Source organism: Neopelma chrysocephalum, unplaced genomic scaffold (assembly GCF_003984885.1).
Source record: "Neopelma chrysocephalum unplaced genomic scaffold, ASM398488v2 Primary Assembly neopelma1_97065, whole genome shotgun sequence".
NCBI lineage: Eukaryota > Metazoa > Chordata > Aves > Passeriformes > Pipridae > Neopelma > Neopelma chrysocephalum.
In genome coordinates, this window is record NW_020925707.1 from 631,501 (window position 1) to 656,005 (window position 24,505).

Here is a 24,505-nt window from a genome sequence, read left to right on the forward strand (position 1 = left end):
GCCAGGATATATTGTTTCTGTGAAATGAGTCACATGCAAATATTTTATAGTCACCACATATGCAATAGATGTTGAATTTTTTCAAACCATTTCAGGATTCTGTTTCTCCCAGTGGAGAACATGTATCTGTTCACTCCTTTCTTCTCTTGTGCTGGGGATGAGACTCGAATTTTCCTACTTTTCCTCAGAGGAAATAATAGAATGGGATGTAGGGAACAGCATTAGGTTAGAGCTGCAAGTAAAGCAAGCTGGGGCAGATTGTGATGGAGTAAAAACAAACAAGACTGAGTGAAAACCAGAAAAGCAACAGAATGGGAGCAGAAGGAGAAATAGAAAAATATCCGCAGCAATCTGAAGACAGAGCTAGAAAACACAGATCCAAAAATTTCCAGACAGCAAATAGTCTTTTTATTTTTAAATTTCAAAACAGATGTTATGGTGATCAGCCACTTTATAATGGTGATAAATTTTGTTTTGTTTGACCCTCACTCAAAGGCACTGTGACTGAAAACATCACAGCTGAGTAATAACTGCAGTCTTCTTAATGTTGCCCTGAACTTGAGTAGGACCTATGAAATTATCAGATCATTAGTGGATTGTCATGTTCTTTTTTTGTGAACCTCAATATGTACTTGCACTTCTCAGCTTTCCAATACCTGTTCTATTAGCATTTTTGTATATGACTTTGCTCAAAGTACTTTACATATGGTTTCCTTTGACTTCAAACACACAGAAAAAAATCCCCTTTTCTTGGTGTTCCCTTGAGTTTATGCACACACACAAAAAAGCTTTTCTTGAGAGTGAGGTGTCCAGGTTTTTGTAATATGTGTCCAAAAGAAGATAAAAAAGAAATCCAAAGAAACCATTTGGATGGAAAGATGATGAAATCAGTACCAGACGGGTGGCTGCTATGTATAATTTTCTTTTTTTCTCATGATTTTTGCAGATTCATTCATGTCATTTGCTCATGTGTCAACAGGCACACATTTCTTAGTTACAAATAGCTCTAACAGGAAAATTTGATTTTGAATGCATATTGATTGAGAGTTTGAATTGCATTTTATTTAGGGACCAAGCAAAATGATTAAGAAAAAAAGAACATTCCTAATCTGGGAGATTTTTCAGATGAAACTAAACCAGATTTGCAAATCATATGAACCTCAGTAAAGTGTTTATTTAAGCAGAAATACAGCACCAAAAATGCTCTTTGTTCTGAATATTAAAAAATGTATTCTGCTTTTCATAGGTCATGACTGTCAATCTCCATTTCCTGATGTAAACACCCTTTTTTTTTCCCCTTTATTAATAGTGAGATCAGTCAGCATGCTATGTTGGTAATTAAAATCTGAAATCACAGTACCACTCATTCTCAGTGATATATGAATGTTTATTTTATCTATTGACATTTCTAGTTTGATTATTTTCACAAATTTTGAAAACAAAATTCAAAGCAAAAAAAATAAGAAATACAAAACTCACTGAGAAGCACAAGGATCTCAGAAATCTTGGCCAATTCTTATAACATTTGCTACTGAGATGACACAGGGATGTCAGAGATCAGATATATTTTTTGCTTGACTCCACTGAAACTCTGCTGTCATTGTTTGTTATATATACCAACTACCTTCAAAGTACAGAAACTTAAAGAGATTTCTTGAATAATAGCAGGAACATTTTTTATTTTTTTCACTTTTTAAACTTATTCTCATTTTTTAGGTCCCTGGATAATCAAGAGAGGTCAGAGAATTATTTAAGAAGAGAGGCAGAGATGAGTATATTTTTGATTTGTATCTTCAGACAACTCATGAGTATCATAACAACAAAAAGGTTTTTATCATCTAAAATCTACTATGTGACAGCTGTGTTGGAGTTAGTTGCAAGAACAAAGAATGAAAAAAGTGTTACCAATACTGACAGAGAAATTGCTGACCTACATGTGGCAGAGGGAAGACTTTATGGTAAAGCTTTATTTTTATGTTATTTTGCAAACCTTATATACACTATCCAATAATTTCAAAAGGCTTGCTTAAACAAGGGGTTTGGAAATATACCCCATGTTATATAGTCTTAGGAAACTGGAATATATTGTTTATTTGTGGTTTATCATGAAATCTTCATATGAGAAGTAGAATTGATTTGGATAAAAAATTACTCCTTTGAAAATATAAAAACACAAAAAAAGATTTTAGAGAGTGAAAAGTACTAAGGAACAGGACCAATGTTTTTCTTTATCTTTTATGTGGTGAGATCTTTCTGTGTATTGAAAAGGCGAATATGAACTTGAAATGGATTATAAAATGATAGATCAATTTTAACATTTGGTATAATGTTGACAAGGCATGGTATTATTCCAGAATTATCTACAAATGTCTCTAAAGCCTATAAGAATGACGGGGACAAACCTTTTAGCAGAGCCTACTGTGATAGGACAAGATGTAATGGTTTTAAACTGAAGGAGGGTCAATTTAAATTAGATATAAGGAAGACGTATTTTAGAATGAGTGTGGTAAAACACTGGCGCAGGTTACCCTTAGAGCTGGTAGGTGACCCATCCCTGGAAATATTCAGAGTCAGGTTGGGTGGGGCTCTGAGTAATCTGTTCTAGTGGAAGACATCCCTGCTCATTACAGGCAAGATGGACTATATGCCTTTGAAAAGGTCCCTTTTAATTCAAACTATTCTATGATTCTGTAACGAGAATGTTACTGAGACCTCATTCTGAAGAACAAGCATCTTTCCTGGCTTCTGTCAGATCCAAAGATATTGGGGAGATCCAGAGTTCCATATGCGGAACATGCCATCTATGAATTGCGGCATACCTGGAAACCCATGCAGCAATGTGGAATTCAAGTCCATTCCCTCTTTTACCTGCCATTTAGATCAGAACCCTGCAGTATGGCATAATCAACTTCTGGTCATGAGCTGTGTATTGTGTTCTTCACACTACTGATCCTATGGTGATAAAGAAAAGAAGAAAAAGCAGCAATCATCCCTTCTCTTTGGTGTTACCATCCCTTACTCTACTCAATTGGTGAAACCTCCTCTCCTGTACGCTTTTGCTTTCCTCTGTGTGACATGCATGGTAAAAACCTCCGTGTAGAGTAAAGGTTGCCTTTCCTCTGCTGAGGCCTTCCTCTGATCAAGTCCAGCTCTGTGTTTAAGAGTTTGACTTCGTGTCTCTGCAGGGAACGCTACACATGTAAGGTCAATGAATTAATGAAGTATCAAGAGTCTGGCTCATACAAACTGTGTGAAAACAAACAATCCAGGTAGAACAAGCCCAGAGAAGTCAGTAAGTGTGAATGTCTGTGCTCTTCAGTGCTGAGCTCTTATATTTGTCATATGTCTTTTGCTTTAATGTACCGTATGAGCATATGGGATGCTACAACTTTATTGTGGTGGTAGTAAAGGCATTTCTAGAGGAAACGTGCAATAACAGCAAAAAACTCTCCATGTTGTTTCGAAGAGAAGTTTTCCCATGTAATTTTAAACTTCAGATGTTAATATTTTATAGTTAAATTATGCTTTGTGAAAACAAAGACGCTTATCCTTACTTTTTATTAACTTGCCTTTACAGCTTCTTTGGAATTACACCTCTGCTTCAAAAAGAAACTATGCACAGAGGTAAATACTCAGACAACTTGTTCATTCAACAATTTTTGTTCTTCTTCAGTTTCATTATGTATATTTTGTTTTGTTTTGTTTTAAATTATTTTTTAAGTAAAGTAAAAATGGATTATTTTAGTGTATCCTTAGAATTAAACTTGGTCAGAAAGTTATTAGTTCATTCAAAAATATTTTGGTATCTCTAGACTGTCCTATACCTTGTCACATTAAATCTAAGACCCTTATCATCCTCCTAGGGAAAAAAAGAATCGTCAGAGGGGCTGCCAAAGACATTTCCAAAAATTTTGCCAGTGATATAATTGTAACCTAACTGGGTAATAGATGTTTGCAAAGGTCTCAGGACTCCCACAAGTGAGGTGTCATGGTTTGACACAGCCCAAAATCCAATTCTGATTCCTAGCCCCCCCCCCCCCACATCTCAACCCCATGTGAGATGGGTTTTCCAGACAAAAACACTAGACTCAATATGGGGGGAAAGGAATATATTACAGGACTGTACAGCAAATAAATACTATAATACACTGCATACAATCTTAACTCTATATCTATCTCTACCATGACAATAATATTTACAATGGGCCAAATCTCTTCTCCCTCCAAATAAAAGTCCAGGAGAGAAGAAGAAGAAAAGACTCCTTCCAGTCTCTGAGCAGCAGGTCTCTCTCTAGGCAGCAGGCTCTCTTCTTCTCTTCCAGGCAGCAGTAGTAGTTGCTGGCTCTCTGCCAGCACACACGAGGGGGTCTCCAAGCCCCTCGGCCCTCCGTCTTCAAAACAGGGGTCTTTCCATGGGCTGCTTGACCCCAGACACGGTTGCATCACCACGGTCATATCACGAAGCACAGGGGTCTTCATGACGGTCTGGTATCCTCAGGGGAAATCAAGCCCCTGTGCAGAGCTCCCATGCTCTGACTCAAAGTTGGCTGCCAGCTTCTCTGAAGCTGTAGCAAGGAGGGGGGGAAGCCCAAGGTCACCCCCCTCCACACACATTCCTTTGACCATCCTGGCGTAGCTCTCAGGACAGTCTGAGCTTCTTGCTCCTCTCAGCAGTGCATACTGCACTTTAGGACTCCTCTCAGTCCACCACCCCCTCCTCTTTCTTGGAGGGGTCTCTAGCGAGTTTGGGGGTTTTGGTTTGTCCAGTTCTTACCCCTCAAAACTCTGTTCCTGCTGCTGCTTTTCCTTCTCCTCAGACATCTCTGTGACTTCCATGCAGCATACCGGCTTCTGCTGCTCCTTTGGTCCTTATCAGTTGGCTCTTTGCCACTGCTCTTCGGATGCTGCTGTCTCCGCTGCTGCTCCCAGCGTCTCCCACTGCTCCTACCGGGGAGAAACTCCCCCAGCTCCTGGCCACAGGCACTCAGTCCAGTCTGACACTGTTCCGAGTCCCTGCAGCGCCCCAACCGGGGGCTGGGGGGGGCAAAGCCCCCAAGGGGCCGGAGCCCCAGCTCCTCGTGGCTCACCACAACATGGCCACCTCTTCTTCTGACAAGTACCACCGCTTCTTTTCTGGTGGAGAGATATGTTTATATTTTGCAGGAGCACTGATTGGGTCCAATCCCAAGGGTCACCACCCCCTGGGGGTTACCACTTTCTGAGTTTCAGGGGGAAAACCTGGCTCAAACCACTACATGAGGTCAGCTACAATGAAGTGTGGAGCTTAATAGAAGAAGTTTATAAAAGCTGTTGAGTCTTATTATATTATTCCTGCCACATTCTGCCCTGCCTCATGTCTTCTGGAATAGCCAGCTGATTAGGGCACTAACCCCTGGTGTTGAAACCCAAAATTCAATGAATACTTAATACAATTTATACAAAATAGAGCTGCTCTAACAGTTGAGATTGAAAATGTTCCATCAAGAGTAATGGATAGCCTTGAGGGCTTACTGGGGAAAGGCTAAAGCTGAAATCTGAGTTCTAACTCCAATGGAACAGATCCTGAACATGGGTCTCCTCCCTGCAGAAAGATGCTCTTGTCTTCATTATGTGTAGTATAATTTTCCCAAACAAAATGTCTGTGTTTGCTGCAAGACGTGTTCTCTCCTGCGTGTTTCGGTGTTAATGAATTGACATTTTTCCAATGAAATCTCATAAATTGAAAACTTAGACACATTAAACTGGAAGGTTACTCAGGATGAGAAAAACATCATCATAAGGCAACTGCGTGATATTCTTCTGTTGTCTTCTCTACAGTTGAATAATGATGCTACTGACTACCTGCTAACAGCAAGGTAAATTGACATTGCCTGTCTCAAGATATATTTCTGCTAAGATGTGCTCCTTTTTTAAGTAACCTTGTACATTCTCCAAATTTTTTTTTCTCTGACTTTCGTAGTTTTATTTCCACTCTCTGAGTGATCCATTTTTACTTCTCATTTTCATTTCCTGCATTGCCTATGATGTTATGCCTCTCATTTGCTGAATGTCTGGCATTCCTTCTCCATCAGGAGTGTTCCTGCCTTCCAAGCACAAGTCCCTTCTCTTTTTTACAAGGAAACTCACTTTTTCTGTGTAGTTGGTGAGATTTTTGATGTTTGTCTTTATATTCCATATTATAAAAGAACCCAGAAAGAAGGGGAAAAAAAAAGGTGTACTGGCAAAGGCTGAGACATTCAAAACTTTGCTCAACACTGTTCTAGCATATAGGGAACATTTGTTCTGATTTCATTACGTGAAATTCCTACCACCTTGAAATCTGCAGTTTATTGGGCTCCTTGTTTTAAAAGCATGCTGATAGCCTGAAAGTAATTATTTTCTGGGAGCACCAGTTCTTTTTAACCTATGTACTTTTGAAACTTTCCACTTGTTATTGGTGAAGGGCAGAAATAGATAATAGTTTTCACAGACATGCTAGAAAACACTCTGGGAGCATCTTTGTGTATTTTAACAGCCCAAATTCCATTATTAATGCTGAGAATTCTGTCACTTTTGCCATGAAATATCATGTGGATCCTGTTTTTGCCATGATTGACAGAGCATTATTGCCTGGAGCCAGCTGTTTGCTTACTGTGTACCACAGAAAAAGCATTCGAAATGGGCCTTGGCTATCACATTTTCATGTGATGCGTACACACATATACATGTGCACATTACACAAAGAACAGAAGAGCACACAGCAGCCCCAAAATGGCATCTGTTCTTTATAGTGAGATAAAGAAGCTGCAGAAGGTTTGTTGAAACTTGCTGATGCTTGTTGTCACTTAGCAGGAAGTGTTTAGGAGTTTGTGAAGAACAAAATTACAATTTGTCAAATGTTGCAAACCTCAGAGTGATTGCATACTATTTGATTACACTGGTGCTATAAATAGGATTTCACTTGGAAGATTACAAAATAACGAGCTTTTTGTTCAGTAAAATATTAGAATTTTAATTTTTTCTCTCCTTCATAATTTTCCATAATCTAAAGGGTGAAGTTACCATTGCTTTAGTAACCTATATTATACTTCTGCCAGCACACATTAACGTGTGAAATCCAGACATCATTTAGCCTTCTGCAGGATGACATGACAAACTCTGAGCTATGATAAGATGATTTTCACATATGGTGGTAGTGTCTTCTATCATCGTTAGTAGTGCTTCACCTTCTAGTCCTCTCTGAAGTGCTGAAAATGAAAAATATCAAAATGTGAAACTTGTGTCTAAGGACATTTTGTCCAATAGGAATAATTTAATATTTTTAAAACCTTTTTCCATTTGGGCCTAACATAATCATTCATGAGGATCTAAATGTGTTGTCTTCACCTGTCGTTCTGTGGAATAAGACAGATATTTCTGTTATGACTACAGCTGCCAATGAGGAACGTCAAGTAAATACACTGTGAAAGCTGGCAGATCTTTTGACTTTGGGGACAACATCACATGTCTTCAAATATATTTAACAATGAAGCACTGCAAATAAAGAATGAATGGGTCATTACGTATCTTTGGTAAAGATGTTTTCTATATAAACCTAAGCTAAATTAATTTAGCGACAAGGACTAAGGAGGAATAAAATTCCTTTAAGAGTAGGATATGGAGATAACAGTATTTTCCAGGACTAAATGCTTTGGTACAGGCTACAGACATAATTGAGCTGGGTTTACAAGCATGATGGAAAGACAATGTTCTACTGGGCACCTGAACAAGAGATTAGGTGACAGAGATACCCTCATCTACTCTCCTGCCATTATTGGAGCTGTCAGAAAGGCCAAGATATAGCAAAAGTTAGAGGCGTGGGCACAAAGCACTGCTTCTGCTTGATTGCAGAGATCTGCCAAGGAGTCCTCTCTTTTCTTGGATGTCATTGAATAATAGATGATCGTGGTTGAATTTTCAAGTGCTGGCAATTAAGTTAGACCCCTCGAGGTGTGGATCAGATAAAGGCTACTGTTTTCCTAACTGTTGCCTCAGGTTGTACAAGTGGGAACAGACATCAGTGGGTCTTTTACCCCCAGGGCTGAGTGATAAGGCTGGAAATGCATGTGACCTGCAGCATGCCTTTTGCCGGGCTGTGTGAATGGAGGGGCTGCAATCTTCTAAGTGCTTCTTCTAAACCACTCTTGGTTTCTCTAAGTCATTCACTATTGTCCATAACAGCCAGCTGTACTTGTTTTTCTTTACTATTGGAATTAATAGGTTAGATGGAGGCAAAAACTGTCACCGCATTATTGACCAGCTGAGTTTGCCCTCAATTGAGCTTCCATCAGAAATGCAATAAAGGTAATAAAAAGTTTTTTGCTCCTGGAGAATGAAAAATAGGCTTTTGGGACAAGATAAATGATTAGAAAACCTTCTTTTACTCCTTTGACTTCTCAGAGTGTTCAGATGATTCTGCTTTGCAAAGTCACTTCATATCAAGCATGTAAATTAAGTCCATCAGCATCTCGTACTACAGTTTGGAAGTGGAAAGTGAGAAAAAGTGACTCAATGCCATTTTTTTTTTCATACAGACTCTAGAATTGTCTGAAATACCTCTTCACAGCAACACAGAAAAAGTTGCGTAGAGCTCTTTTTGAAGAACTACCCGCTTTCCACAGAAAAACGAGCAATGACTGGAGGATAACACAGACGTATGCAAGACTTTACTTTCCCTTTTCCTCTATGCAATCTGGACAAGCTCAAGGAAGCACCAACAGAGACTGTAGGAAGTAAGGGAGAAATGGCATGACAAGGCATACATGAAGTAAAAGACACAAAAAGAACTGCCAAAAGAAAAAGTACATAAGTTTTATATTATTCCCTTAGATTTGTTAAAAATCTAAATATTTTCATTTTCTCTTAATGTCAGACAATTTCCAAAGAAACATTAAGTGACAATGTTAGGTAATGGGAACAATGGGAACTACACATTTGCCATGCCCAAACAAATAGGTATAGGGATAGTTTGGGCTTTAGCACCTCACTGTTGTCAACAATGGCTGTCATACAGCAGTATGTCTCTGCTGTGCTGAAAGATGTTTCTGTCACCATCAAAGAACACCTTATATAAGCTGCTATTTTAAACTTGTTGATTGTATTCAAATTCTGGAATATTCTTTCCAAATACCAAAGTTTGTTTTACCTATTTTACTTTGCACTAGACCATATGTTTGTATAGGGTATCTGTGAGGCATTAAGTTTTAAGCTCATTCTGTAACATGCTTTTTGGTTTTAGCACCTACCCAAGAAGCTGATGAAGTTCATAACCAAAGAAAAAGCTGAAGTATGGTTGAATATTTCAAGTGTCTACGAAAAGAAACTCCTTTACCTTCAGGTGAGGATATATGTCAGTGAGTTTCAAAATGTGGTAGACTGAAAAGGCAATGAAAGCAACTGAGTGCCTAAATCTGAGTTATGTCAACATAAACCATTTCTGACTAAACCCTGACTGGGCAAGACTCCCTCAAGCCAATATAAACCAATTTAAAGTTGCAGTAAACTTGTCCTTTGTCAATGAGCTAAACCAAGATGAGACATATCATGAAACTAAAGGAATTGGAGCAAAAAAGTAAGCCAACTTTGCATGATAGCAGGGATATTTGCAATTTAAAATTCATTTTCCTCTGAGTGTATACTGCTTGAGCTTTTCCTGAAATTCAGATTACCAAACTTTGCTTTACAGTTGAGACTGTGCCATGGGAGCTAGACCAATAGTTAAATGGAACTCCAGGAAATTCACAACACTTCGTTGTGTATGTTTTTTTCTTCACAGCACTAGAAATTTACTTACTGCAAGAGAAGTAAGGTATTTCAATTGTAACAATAATATAAAGAATATGGCATAGAAAATGTACACAAATCACTGCCCTTTTATTTCTTTCTGATCTGTTTGTTTAATGACTGAAGTACAATCAGCAGCTGCTAGTAACCTAATCAAAAATAAGATAGGTGCAGCAACCAGTGCTTGCATTTTGAGGTTGCTAGCAGCTTATTAGTTTTCTTTAGCTTGCTATTCTTACTAAATGCATGTTTTTACATGTACTGCATATTAAGTTAATGCGAGTTTTACATCTGTACTGGGACATGTTTGTAAAAATTGAATGTACTTAAATATGTTATATAAACTGTACACGGAGGTATCCAGAATCAATTACATAAACACAGAATTAGAAGGGACCCTAAAGGATCATGGAGTCCAACCCTTAGTCCTGCACAGGACCATCCCCAACAGTCACAGCATGTGCCTGAGAGTATTGTCCAAATGCTTCTTGAACTCTATCAGGTTTGGTGCTGTGACCACTTCCCTGGGGAGCCTGTTCCAGTGCCCAACCAACCTCTGGGTGAAGAACCTCTTTCTAATATCCAATCTAAACCTGCCCTGACACAACTTCATACCATTCCCTTGGGTCCTGTCACTGGTCACCACAGAGAAAAGATCAGTGCCTGTCCCTCCTCTTCCCCTCATGAGGAAGTTGTAACTGCAATGAGGTCTCCCCTCAGTCTCCTTTTCTTCAGGCTGAACAGACCAAATGACATCAGACACTCCTCATATGGCTTCCTCTCAAGGCCCTTCACCATATTTCTTACCTTCCTTTGGACACTCTCTAATAGCTTAATATCTTTCTTATATTGTGGTGCCCAAAACTGCCACAATATTCAAGTGAGGCCCCACCAGTGCAGAGCACAGCAGGACAATCCCCTCCCTCGCACAGCTGCCTATGCTTTGCCTGATGCTCCTCAGGACATGGTTGGCCCTCCTGGCTGCCAGGGCACTGCTGACTCATATTCAACTGGCCATCAACCAAGACCCCCAGGACCCTTTCCACAGCACTGCTTTCCGACATCTCATTCTCCAGCCTGTATGTACATCCAGAGTTGTCCCATCCCAGGTGCAGAATCTGGCACTTTCCCTTGTTGAACTTCATATGGTTGGTGATTATCCAGCCCTCTAATTTGTCGAGATCTCTCAGCAAGGCCTCCCTGCCTTCAAGGGAGTCAACAGCTCCTCTCAGTTTTATGTTGTCTGCAAACTTGCTTAATATCCCTCCCAGTTCTGCGTCCAAGCCATTAATGAAGATGTTGAAGAGCACAGGGCCCAAGATGGAGCCCTGTGGAGCCCCACTAGTGACAGGTCACTGCTCTGATGTTACCCCAGTTACTATGACCCTCCATGCTTCACCAACGAGCCAATAGCTCACCCACCCATGATGGATTTACCCAGCTGTGTGCTGGACATTTTGTCCAGGTTTCTGTGAGAAACAGTATTGAAAGCTTTACTGAAATTCCAAAAGATTACATCAACTGGCTTCCCTTGGTCAACCAGGCAGGTTACCTTGTCATAGAAGCAAGTCAGGTTTGATAAGCAAGACTGTCACGAAGCCCTGCTGGCTGTGAACAATGACAGTGTTGTCTTTCTGGTGTTTTTCAATACTTTCCAGAATAATCTTCTTCAATAACTTTACCAGGCACTGAAGTGAGACTGACAGGCCTGTAGCTTCCAAGATTGTCCTTCTTGTCCTTCTTCAAAATTGGTACAACATTTGCCAGCTTCCAGTCAGCTTGAGACCTCTCTGGATTCCCAAGACTGCTCCAAAATCATCAAGAGAGGCTTTGTGATGACATCAGCCACTTATTTGAGGATTCTGGGATGAATCCCATCAGGCCACATAGATTTGTAGGGATCCAGCTGGAGCAGCAGATTCTGCACAATTTCAGGGTTGAATGGGAGTGGATCATTCTCACAGCCATCGTCCTCCTGCTCAGGGCACTGAGATCCCCTTGGTCTATCATCCATGTTGAAGACAGAGGAAAAGAAAGCATTAAACACCTCTGCCTTGTCTCTGTCCCCGTTTGTGAAGTAACCATCCTCATCCTGTAATGGGCTTATGGCATTTCTATACTCCCTATACCCATTAATATATTTGAAAAAAACTCTTTTTATTGTCCCCCATATTTCTGGCAAGCTTCAACTCCGGTTGAGCTTTGGCCAGGTGAATTTTCTTCCTACAGTGGTGAGCAGCATCTCTGAATTCTTTCCCTGGCCTTGCTTCCATTAATCACACACCTTCCTTTTTTGCCTTGTTTCCAAGAGAAGATTCCTGCAACCAAGCAGGAAGACATCCAGGAATTGTATGCTCCTGTGCCCTTAGGAGGTGGTGTTTAAAAATGACCATCACTGATGGACCCCTGCACCTACAAAAGCATTTTCTGAGGGGATCTTACTTACTAATTCCCTGAGCAGCCTGAAGCCTGCTCTCCTCATGTCCAGAGCTGAGGTTTTGCTGGCACTTTTCCTCCTGTCAACAGAGATTTTAAACTTGATCATTTTGTGCTTGCTGTGGCCAAGATGGCCAGCAATCTCCACTTTGCTCACGAGATCCATTCTGTTGACAAGTGGCAGAACAAGGGGGGCATCTTTCTGTTTTGGCTCCCTTAGAGCCTGTTCTATGAAGTTGTCATCCAGGTTTTTAGGAATTTTCTGGCCCAGGTTGAACCAGCTGTGTGATGCCCCCAGTTAATTTCTGACAGGGCGAAGTCCCCCATAAAGACAAGGGTAGTTGACTTGGAATTGTCCCTTAGTTTCTCAAAGAATAATTCATTGGTATCATCATCCTGGTCAGGAAGTCTATAGTAGACTCCCATGATGACAGCCATGTTATTTGTTTGTTTGTCTTGATTCTTACCTAGAGGCTCCACACTGCACCATTGGCGACTGTGAGCTTCACACACTCTAGCCCTTCTATTACACCTTCTATAGCCCCACCTATCCCTCCCAAAGACCCTATAACCATCCAACAGGGCACTCAAGTCACAGGTCTCATCCCACCAGGTTTTACTTATACCAATGATGTCAAGTCTCTGGGACTGGACCAAAACTTCGAGCTTCTCTTCCTTGTTTCTCATGCTGCATGCATTGATGTAGAAACACTTCAGGTGTGGTACTTTGTAGCCAACACCTTTTGAAGAAGACTGAGGAATTCCATTAGTGCTTATTCTTTCAAGTTTTGGAACTCCATACTAATCCCTGGAAGAACAAAAGTAAAGTGTTCGAGTTGTTCAGCCCAGTCAAATATTACTGAATTGCTTTTATTAGAAAAGACAGGCATTAGTTCTCATTGCTGTCACCAAGAATTGCTGTAGAGGTTTGGAAGTCTCTTCAGGAAGTAAACTAACTCTATTCTAAAAAATAAATTTTTAAAGTTATAAGTAACTGAAATGGGAAGACTTGCACAGAAATACAGAAGTCTCAGACTGGGAGTAATTTTTGTTCTTGCTGTGTTCTGTGTTGTTTATAAAATTCAAGTTTTGTCAGTTAATAATTGTTTTTTTAATAAATCTTCTAATTAAAAAACTGTGAAGATTATATTACAATGTGTTACCTGTTTATTTGTCACAAATGGTTCTATTTTGTCTTGAACATTCAGTTAAAAAGTTCAACTAATTAATATTGGAAAAATTTATCTGGATGACTCAGAAAGTTATTACATGCCAATATGATCAATATTAAATTCTTATTTAAGAAAAAGAAATTAAGTACACCATAAAAACCTGACTAATGCCTCTTTACCTATAATAGTTTAGAACTGTACAGAAATTTTGCAGTGTTGTCTGGTAAATCTGAAATATTTTTCTGTGGCACTTGAAGACATGGTTTAGTAGTGGGCTTGGTAGTGCTGGGTTAACAATTGGACTTGATGATCTTAGAGGTCTTCTTCAACCTAAATGATTCTGTGATTCTACCCCATGATTAATTACTTATTTTGATCCTTTTCTTCAGTCATTAATAATGCATAAAATGCTGTTTTCTTCACAAAATTTGACTTGTTTATATTCACACTGGTCATGCTATATCAAACCTCTACACATTGGGATCATGATTTCAAGGAGTGGACTGTGTGGGTGGTGGCTGGATTTTGAGGTATCAGTAAGGACATGCATAATTATTGACAGCAGAACATAGGGTGAATATTCTTTAATGAAGTGACTCAATGTTGGAATAATTTTAGAGGTGATAATTGTGATTAATGATGAGATGGAATGTCCTCAAATAAAGTATCCTGTGGATGAACAACTTTTTTTGGTGAGATGGTAAGATGTTAAGTTAGGAAGATCAGAGGTAGAAAGTACAAAGCAGTATGCATTGTCAAAGGTGGAAACAGATTAATCAGGATTAATTTCAGAAAATTCTGGCAGTTCAATCTCTTTCTCACAAATAAACACATTATTGGAATTATATGAAAGCAATAAGCTTGAGGGTTAAAAAAAAATAAAAATAACAGTCTTTTTAAAAATAAACTCTCAGACTGAGACTGTGCTACCTCTAAGTGTGCAACTCCCACTAACCTCAGTTCTACTGTGGACTGTAGGCAGGGCAATACCTAATCTCTTACTGTCACTGCAGGATGGTGGAGCTGTTAGATACTGGTTGAGTCAAAGTCCTTCCCAAATTTCTTGTGGAATTTATACCTGGTCTCTAAAACACAGGCTGATATACAGTCTAACTGTATATCTCTCTGCTGCAGGCTGATATACAGTCTAACTCCTGAAGAGTCATTACTATCTATCACTTCAATGATCTGCTGATAATGGGGATGTATCACTTATGTGTTTAATGGATCTGAAAGAAATGGGTCTATGAAAATTGCACCACATCTGCAGAAAGCGGCAGGGACTCATTGGGAGTACCTGTAGACTCCCTGAGATCCTTGGAGGCTGTTATTATGTGTGAAGAATATTAAAAGTCTTCAAATGAGAAAGTCTGTTATAATCTCCTTCATTAATCAAAGAAAAATCAAACACACTGAATCTGAACACCATATCGTCTAGACAATGGTAGGCATAATTCAAGCTTTTTTCTAACATGTGCTAGAGTTTGGTTTATTTCAACATGACATTACAGTGAACTCAACTGGTGTTTTTCCAGTTAGATTTGATTCTTGGTCGTTACCTTTTATCAGCTCCATTAGGGCTGCTTCTATGTATATATGAGAACTGTGCATAGCAGAGGTGAGCTAAGGACAGAGCAACAAACCTTAACTCTGAGTTTCCTGGCTGCTCTTAAAGCACTAGTGGTGTTGTAACATCCTTTCCTACTTTATGAGCATGCAGCCGTAGACAGAAATATAAATACATCTGTCTTTGATAAATTAAAATCCTAACAGGTGTGTGAAGCCTTGCCAAGACAGTTACAAGCTGGTCAGCATATATTGCTTGCACTTGGAAGTGGTACATTAGAGAACACTTGACTGTTTCACTGCTTTATAAATAGGTGGATTTGGCATTTCTGCAATCATCTGCAGAGGGTAAGAAAGTAATAAATGAATAAAAGTAAGTATAGATCATGTTTCAGAGTCCTGTAGATGAAATTACTTGATCCCACAGCATGTTCATTCCTGTTCTTAGCTTTTCTGTTTGATAGGAGCAGCAGAGAGATGAAAGTTGTTCTAGTGCTGTGGGTGCTAGTCCTAGATGTCAGAGACACCAGACCAGTTTTCTTTTCTGCCATAGACTTCCTAAGTGACCTTGTATAAGTTTCTTAATCTGGTCGACATCCAAAAAAGCACTTAGGAACCTAAAGTGTAACTCAAGCTTTATTTAGGCATCTTTGTTCAGGGAAGTGCTCTATGAAAACTCAGCCAGCTTAGGTGCCTGAGAGGATGCAGGTGCCAACTTTGTCTAGGAAAGAAAAAATAGAAAAAGATCATTTAAATGTATTCAAAGACACCAATTTCCTCAGATGGGATGAAAAATAGAAGCAGGCTCATTTGGAGTCTATTTAGAAATGACATTATCAGTTATGTCCCTAAAGTTCCTGGTCTGCTAGATGTGTTTTGATTCCTTGGCATGCATGAAGAGTCTTGAGTTCAGCACAAAGTGCGGTAGTTTTGGTAACATATATGTATATATTTTACAAACTTGAAAGAAAAATGTCCAGTCATCCACCTCTTACTTAATTCCAGTGGATATAATGCTTGGAGAAGTTGGAGGAAATGGTCCATGCATCATTTTGACTACTAAAAAATGAAACATTGTGCCTTGCAATTTTACTTTCTCCTGCTCTTCCCTTTGTTCTCCAACAGGACTACTTTGAATGTCCTCGGCTCATGAATAGCCAAGTATCTTAGGATCACACTAATGAGAATAGAGGTTTTCCTTCCTTGATTATGTCATGGAATCATTTGCTTTCCTCCTTTGTAGGTTCAGTGGTGTTTAAAATTTACTAACTCTTACTGTGGACTTCTCTGGGATTAGGGTAGGCAGATTGTGGAAGTTGTGGTGTGCAGAAAGGGCAGTCAAGGTTCACAAAAGGAGAAATTGCACATATGTATGGATAAGACACATGACAGCAAAGCCTGTGGTTAGAAGGCAGAGCCCTTGGCTCTACTTTCTGCTTCCACAAGAAAATAATTATCCATTTCACCCAACAACTGTACTACAGCATGCAGAAACTGTCTCTTGGTAGACACTATATAATCACAACTCTTGCTGGGTTGTAGGTTAGACCTACTTCTGGTTGTACTTCTCTGCTCCTCCCTGAGGTGAACTTTGGGAACAGAGTTCATATTTAGGCTATGTCTATTGCTCATTTATGTACAAAAGCCCTCAGCTTTTCCCTCTGAAGACCACAGACTCTATTATCCAAACTTTGTTTTACCTGCTCCCTGCTCTGGCAGGTCATACTCCACTATGCCGTTTCCCCCTTTTCCTTCACTGTTAGTTTGGCAATTAAGAAATTTTTAAAAGTATGAGACATGCATTTATATTCTTTAGATTTAGGAGGGCTTAAAGTCTAGATCTCCCTCTTCTCAGGCAGATGTGCTGTAAACATTTGTCTGCTGCCATCTTTCTGTGTCCGCTTCTACTTCTATAAAAATTTCTTATTCTGTATCTGACTTTTTGCTTTAGGTGTCTTAGTCTAGTCACAGACATGAAGTTCTGAACCTGTAAAGATACCAGACTCGCAGGTGTCTTTAGGTAGAGCAGGCAGGACTTTAGGAAACATTCAAATTTAGTGCTTTGTATTGACATCTGTGAATCCTGTTCTGAAAGTTGGATCTGATTTTCATTATATCAAAAACCTGATTCCAGGAACTATATGTTAGGGCTGGGTACTGAATTATGATTATGTTCCTCTGTCTCAGAGGTTTGGTTTTGTAAAATGAGGATGCCATAACTTACAGTAACAATAACTGTGTAACTATATTTTGCAATAGGACAGTACAATTTAAGCATTATATGCTACTTGGATATCAAAGTAACAGGGAGCATGTAAGAGGGAAGGACTGTCCATTGAAATTAAGATCACTGAAATCATAAAATAAAAGCCCTTTCTTTCTCCTTCCAAGAATTTCCTGGTCTAATATGGGATCAATAGAAATCAATCCAGGTTCTGGAGACAGTAAAGTGTGTTTACTGCATGAGCTGTTTAAGTCATCTCAAAAGAATGAACTGGTCTGAACAGATATTTTAAAAGCTTCATTTTGGCCCCCAAAAATGTTTTATTGCCCTTGTCTCCCTTATAATACCATTTTTCTATCATGTGGTGTATTCCTTTAGATACATTTATGTTGGAGTCATTGTCATCTATATTCAGAAACTTGCATGAAGACTCAACTGTTGATCAGGTACCTGCAGCAGTATGGGACTGAGGGTGAGTTTCACCATCTGGGTGCTTATAAAGCTTTCTGGCTGCAATTTGCAGGACTACTTGAACTCCAGTTTGCTGCAGATGCATTTATAATAAGCTTATGAGGCATATTTGTCTATCTCTGCTTAGCCACTGTGGTTGCTTCAGACTATTACATACCATTTGATGTGGTCCTTGTGGGCTTTTGGGTGGTACCTCCCAGAGTTAGAGTAAACGAAGAAGTAATCTTCTTTTCCCCACACTGAGTAGTAAACAGAGCTTTTTGGCTAAAAATAATAGATCTAAAACACATCACATATTTTAATAACATGCTTGCTCATAATAGCATAACATACACAGAGATAGTCTTTGAAATTAGACTGGACAAAAGACCAGGAAGCATTCTTTGGGGAACTAGGCAGTGCTGGCAGGAATGGCTCATCTACTAGACATTTTCCATTTGTAATGTCCATGAATCACAGTTCCAACCCACACATCTTAAACACCAGTGTTTCCGAATCCCTTGGCAAATATATGACCAAACCGAAATGCATTTCATTATGAATATCAGCAGATTAAGGTGATTTCAAGATTAAATCACATGAGAAAACAGAAAATAATTTCCTTACATCTTGTGTTCTAGCCAAAACACTATGGTCTTGCATCAAGATAATAGAAGTTATTAATCTTGTGGGAATTTTAGAATGAAGGTTAGTAAATGCGGAACATTCTTTCTAATCCCTTTTATTTTCTGAGATTCTTTTTTATATGAAAATGTGTATGCAATATTTTAATCTATTCTTGGTGGATCATTTATTTTGATTTGGAGATCAAATAGCCTGAAATCATTGAATAAATTTTGGAAACCATATTTCTTGTAATTTTGGATCCATTATTTATCTACAATATTACAGAAAACATGTGAATTGTGATTTAACAAAATTGGGATCGGATTGTTCTATCCATTAATTTTCACTGTTACAGCTAAAAAAGGATTGGACGCAACTGCAGAATAGATACCAGACTCAGAGCAAGTTGTTTGTGTGTCTTTATATTCAACGGAGGAAGAAGTGTATTTGCAGGGCACTTGGGTTATCTGACTGATTTTCAACAATACTCTTACAGCTAATGAGTTGCTGTCTAAAAATTCCTATTTTTTCAGGGGAGGTTGTAAAAGCCATTCAGGCAACTGGTCAGATGCAATATGCAAAATCAGGTAAGACGAGACACTTCTTCCTAGAACTTGGTGATTTTACAGGATACTTGCAGGTCATGAATTTATGAAGTGGAGAGACTTTACATGCTAAGTGTCCTCTGAAGCAAGTGGAAAGACTGACTGACAAGGTTACATGTCATAATGACACCACAAACAAAGGATATATCTTAAAGACATAGTTTCTTCTGTAGCTTTCTCTGTGGTGATCTCAGCTTATATTACAGATAAGATTAACCCTTGCCTTTGAATAGAGATCTGGAACAGATCTTCAACTGGTGCAAACCACAGTGAGGCTCCATTTGAAAGTGCTGGAGGGATGCTACTTACCTTGGCTGAGTGTCTGTTCCATCTGTTGTTGTTTAACTGTAGACAGAATGACATCTCTTTGTTTGACAGCTACCAGAGAGATAATCATAGCAGGCATATCTCTCTCTGGAAATGGAACTGTGCCCAGGTTATCAGTATTCAGATATATCATCAGATTAACTTTGAGCTTGGAAGCTTGGAGTTGTATTCTGTAGCTTTTCTTTTTCCCAGTACTGTACAAGTTGGGATTTTTTTTCTTCCAAAACTTTTAAAATAGATTAATTTGTTTTGAGGCTAATTTCATCCTTGAACTTTCTGATTCCTGCTTTCAATAAAGCACATTTAAAACAAAGTGAATCATTAGCCTGATCTCAGCTGTGTTGAGATATGTTACTTTTTTTAGCACTTATTGCAATTATTTCTGTTGTGTGGTCACAATGGTTCTGTCCTGTGCTCCAAATTATTGATCCAATTAGACCACAATTCCTCTCTGAGTTTTCAAAGTGGTTTTTCAGTTTCATATGCGGATATTCTACTGCGAGAAAAGCTTTTCAAGACTCCTGGGATTTATTTTAGGCAATTTCAGAGAGGGGCAGAACTGCAAACAATTTCCCTGTATGTGTACCTGCAACACTAAAGGCTGTTACCTATTAAAGTAACCCTCTTGTATGGGCAATAATTTAATAACTATAGCCAGAAAGCACTTTTGATTTTGCTTCTTGAGATGCAGAATTTTGAGAACTTAAAACAGAAGATGTGGTAGTGGTAACGTTCCAGTCTCTCTGATATGTATATACACACAAAACCCCCCTAAAAGTTGTTTCAAGGGTCTTACCTTCCTCATCCCTTGGGCAAAGCTTGCTAGTCTTTCTCCTCCTTTGTCCTTTATCCTTATAACTGGCCTGAGCAGTCAAAGGGTGTCTAAGTTGAATAAGCTCATATGTTTTAGTAGACCTCATTTTCATGACACTGATGTGCCTCCCTTCAGCCTGAATCCATCACAATCAAACAGTGTAGTTCTGATGACAAGAACTATCATCTGGGAAAGTAAAGAGATGAGATTTTATCCTTTTCATACAGCACATATGTGTTTTCAGTTGGCATGACACTTTAAAGTCAACTTTAAAAAATTCTCTTGTGATAAAATATTAAGATACAATATTGTGAAGGTAGGAATAACACACATGTAATTTTTTTTTTTCTATGTTAGTATTTAATCCAGTTTCCTTTTTATGCAGAATTACAATTAAAAAAAGGGCCTAGAAAAGAAACATTAAAGACATTAAAAATGTTGTGTATTCACAATTTTATCCATAAAAATAAAGATACTTTTGTTCGATTTCTAAACTGGAATTCTTGAAAGGAATGATTTCAAACACTGAAATCTGACCCTTTCTGTGTTCGTGGTTCAGCTGGTGCAGGAGCTGTTTGATGATGTATCCCACAGATGCAGCTCCTGGATTTCTGTTTGGAAACTTCCTGTTTGGAAAAAGATCTGTCTCAGCATCAGGTAGATCCGCAGTTTGAATTTGGAATATTGATTAGAATGAGGTCTTTCAGCTCCTGTGACTCCCAAAGAAACTTAATAGAGAAGGTATGAGATGACTTTTTATCTTTTGAGAATACATGGAGATTTGGGGTCCTGACAATATAAATCTACTTCATCTGAGAATGTTTGAAAATGCAATTTTTTTCTTCTTTGTATTATCATTTTGGTACAATTGCTGGCAGCTAAAGTAACCATATTTCTTCTTATTTTAGATTGTCAATGCTTGGGGTTTTTTTCATGGAATGCAAAAACTGCGGAAATTTTTGTGGAATGTATCTAATCACTGCCTGAAACTTACTTTTCAACTTCAGAGAAAAATATTCTTAATGAATTTCTAATTAGAATGTAAACAATCAATTTTCAAAGAGCCTTGAAAAAATGGAAGACACAAACAGTTTGCCTGTGAAAGCAAAAACATAAAATAGGAAAGTAATGTACGGCCTAAAAACCAAGGGAAAGGATAGTATTCTTGTGGAAAATAAGCAACCATTCCAATTTCTTTCATTCTCTGTTCTTGACAGATGTAGAGATGAAACACTGTCAGGGGAAAGAAATAAATATGTTGGAGTCTGAAGATATAGAATAATTCTGCAAGGCCATGCAGAGGTAACAAAACCTTAGATAAGCTCATTTTCTCCTTTTTCTGGTAACATACTGCTGATGTTAGGTCTCTCTGGCTATGCCTACACTGCAAAACAAGTGTCACTTGAAAAGTGGCATCATAATAGACAATGAAGCCTAGTTAAAAAGCCCTCAAATTCAATTCCATTGCTGTTCTTCAGCCTCTGTCCCCATGTTTCCAGAACAACTGTGAGGATAATGGGAAGGTTTTTGAGTTTAGATTGTTCTGGTCATGGAGCTGGGCTTTAACCAGGGCTCATTAAAGATGATCTTAGCACCAACTCCCCATCCACAAAACAAAGGTGATTGTGCTTCCTGGTCTCATGGAGCCTCCAATCGGGATCTAAACAGTGTAATCATTGGCAATAATCAGTTAAAATCTCAACCCCAGCATTCATTAATTGATTCTCATGGTCAAATAGATAATCAAGGGGATTTTATGATTTTTTATCTGCTTCTATTTTGAATTTACTCTTTCTCTTTAATGACCAAAATCATTATTGAACTTTCTTTAACCTGATGAAAAAATCATGTCCTTTTTCTAAGCAAGAAGTAAATCAACCAAAAGGTTTATCTATTTATTCATAACTTTTCCATTTACAGGAGTCTTTTTGGCAATATGGCCAACTGCTATCCTCATATGATTGTAGGAAATATTTATAATTCTGTTAAATGAGACTAATTAATCTTGACTTGCTTTTCACCAAATTTTCTATAGTTAGATGATGGACTTTGGAAGCTAAGCATCTCAGAGAAGAGCTGCTACAGGCTAATTCATAATACAGTTTTTATCCTTTGCCTGTTGATTTAAATATAAAGATTGAATTTTCTCTGTTTTTCATGTCTTGCATCAAACTTTAGAATTCATGTGGCACATTGGAAGAAAATTCAAGAGCATCAGTGAGAAGAGGTACTTGTTCTTACTTATTTGCTTCCACTTGTTTTGATAGAGGGAAGATGTGACCTGTAACTGTACCACCACCTTTCTTCACACTCTAGGGATGATGGGAAGCCTCCAAGACTGTGTTTGAATCATGAGTTGAAGATGGCTGCAAGATTGCCTACAAATCTCCCCTTCCCTTCCCTGCACATGCAGAGTTTGAGCTTGCAAATGTCCTGTGGCTGAAGAACACTTTTCCAAGCCTTGGTTGGCACCTGGGCAGGACGGGGAGCTGCACACCACTAGATGTTTGTCCAGTTGTTCATGCCCTATTCATAATTCATACATCTATTTTGATGGGGACGATGTTTTTATATTCACTCTAGGGACTGCTCTGTTTATTATCTTGATGGCTTCTCTCTCTGTCAGGTTGCTTTTGCAAATATGGTATTTTGATATAGATATTGGATCATCAGTGGCCAATTGAGTTGATTCGGTAGATTTTTTAAAAAGTTCTCTGTAAGAAGCAGAGGGAAAGCTATGTGATCTTTTTCTGTAATTCAGTAAAGAAAAAAATGCAGTAATTTCCTGGCAATGTATAATAAATTATTAAAATGGAGTAGTTAAATGTCCCTTGCAGTCCTTTGATGTACCACGTAGATCTTTGTCTAACAGTGTTATACTTTTATCTTGATGGCATAAGCTAAGATTTCTTTCTCTCAGACTCTGTCCTAAACAGAGGTAGAAGGTTTTGTTTGTATAGCACCTGAATCAGCTCAGCTTTTTGTTTGATTTGGATCAAGGATACTAATGATTTTAAACACCATGATTCATGTCTGACATTCTCAGGCTTCAAGGGTGCTTTTTTTTTTATCCCCCAGTTAATTTTTTTTTGTTTTCCCATAAAAGAAAGTTACAGAGTGTAGTTTCATTAGCGATGTAGAGCTCTCAAATCTAGATATGGATGTAGCAGTCATATTTTCTTATTTAAAGTATAATACATGGAAGAACATTTTTTCAAATAGTCACAATTAATTTTGTTGAGAAATTGTAATTTCTCTGTTGACACTATCATCAACATCAGAGTTATTGGGAAAAGAGGTAAAAAACAGCTTATAATCAGTATACTTTATTTTATCTAGGTTTTCATTACACACTGGGCTCCCTCAAAAGTAGTTCTACTCCCTGACTGCATCAAAAAAACATAGCAGCATTTCATAATTTTCTGTGCAGGTCTAAATCTGGCTTATGTTTTTGATACCCTTCTGCAATGGAAAAGTAATCATTATTTGCCACCATCCATGATGATTCTGTACCATAAGTAATCATAGAATCATAGAATCATAGAATCAACTGGGTTGGAAAAGACCTCCGAGATCATCAAGTCCAGCCCTTCATCCAACACCGCCCTGGTTACTAGACCATGGCACTAAGTGCCACATCCAGTCTCATCTTAAAAACCTCCAGGGACAGAGAATCCACCACCTCCCTATGCAGCCCATTCCAACGCCTGATTACTCTCTCTGTAAAAAATTTTTTCCCAATGTCCAACCTAAACCTTCCCTGGCAGAACTTAAGACCATGCCCTCTTGTCTTACTGATAGTTGTGTGGGAAAAGAGACCAACCCCTACCTGACTACAACCTCCTTTCAGGTAGCTGTAGAGAGTGATGAGGTCTTCCTGAGCCTCCTCTTCTCCAGGCTAAACCACCCCATCTCCCTCAGCCTCTCCTCATAGGACTTGTGCTTGAGTCCCTTCACCAGCCTTGTTGCTCTTCTCTGGACCTGCTCCAGCACCTCAATATCCTTCCTGAACTGAGTGGCCCAGATCTGGACGCAACGCTCGAGGTGTGGCCTCACCAGCGCTGAGTACAGGGGAAGAATCACTTCCCTGGACCTGTTGGCCACGCTGTTCCTGATCCAGGCCAGGATGCCATTGGCCTTCTTGGCCACCTGGGCACACTGCTGGCTCATGTTCAGCTTCCTGTCAATCCAAACTCCCAGCTCCTTTCTGCCTGGCTGCTTTGATTTAAATTCAGCAGATTATGCTGATACATCTGGCTCAGGGCACCACATAATTGCCAGGTGATAGTTATTGCTGGCAAAGCAAACTAAGAATAAAATACCCTAGTCTTTTGCAAATCTTTTGTAGTGCTGTGTTCTCATAGCAAGTCATAACATCACACTAATTTTTCACACCTGCCCTTCCCACCTTACTTAATATAAATGATTAGAGGATTCATTGCCACAGATTCTTTTTTCGTGGGTTCTTAATCTAGTTAATTCT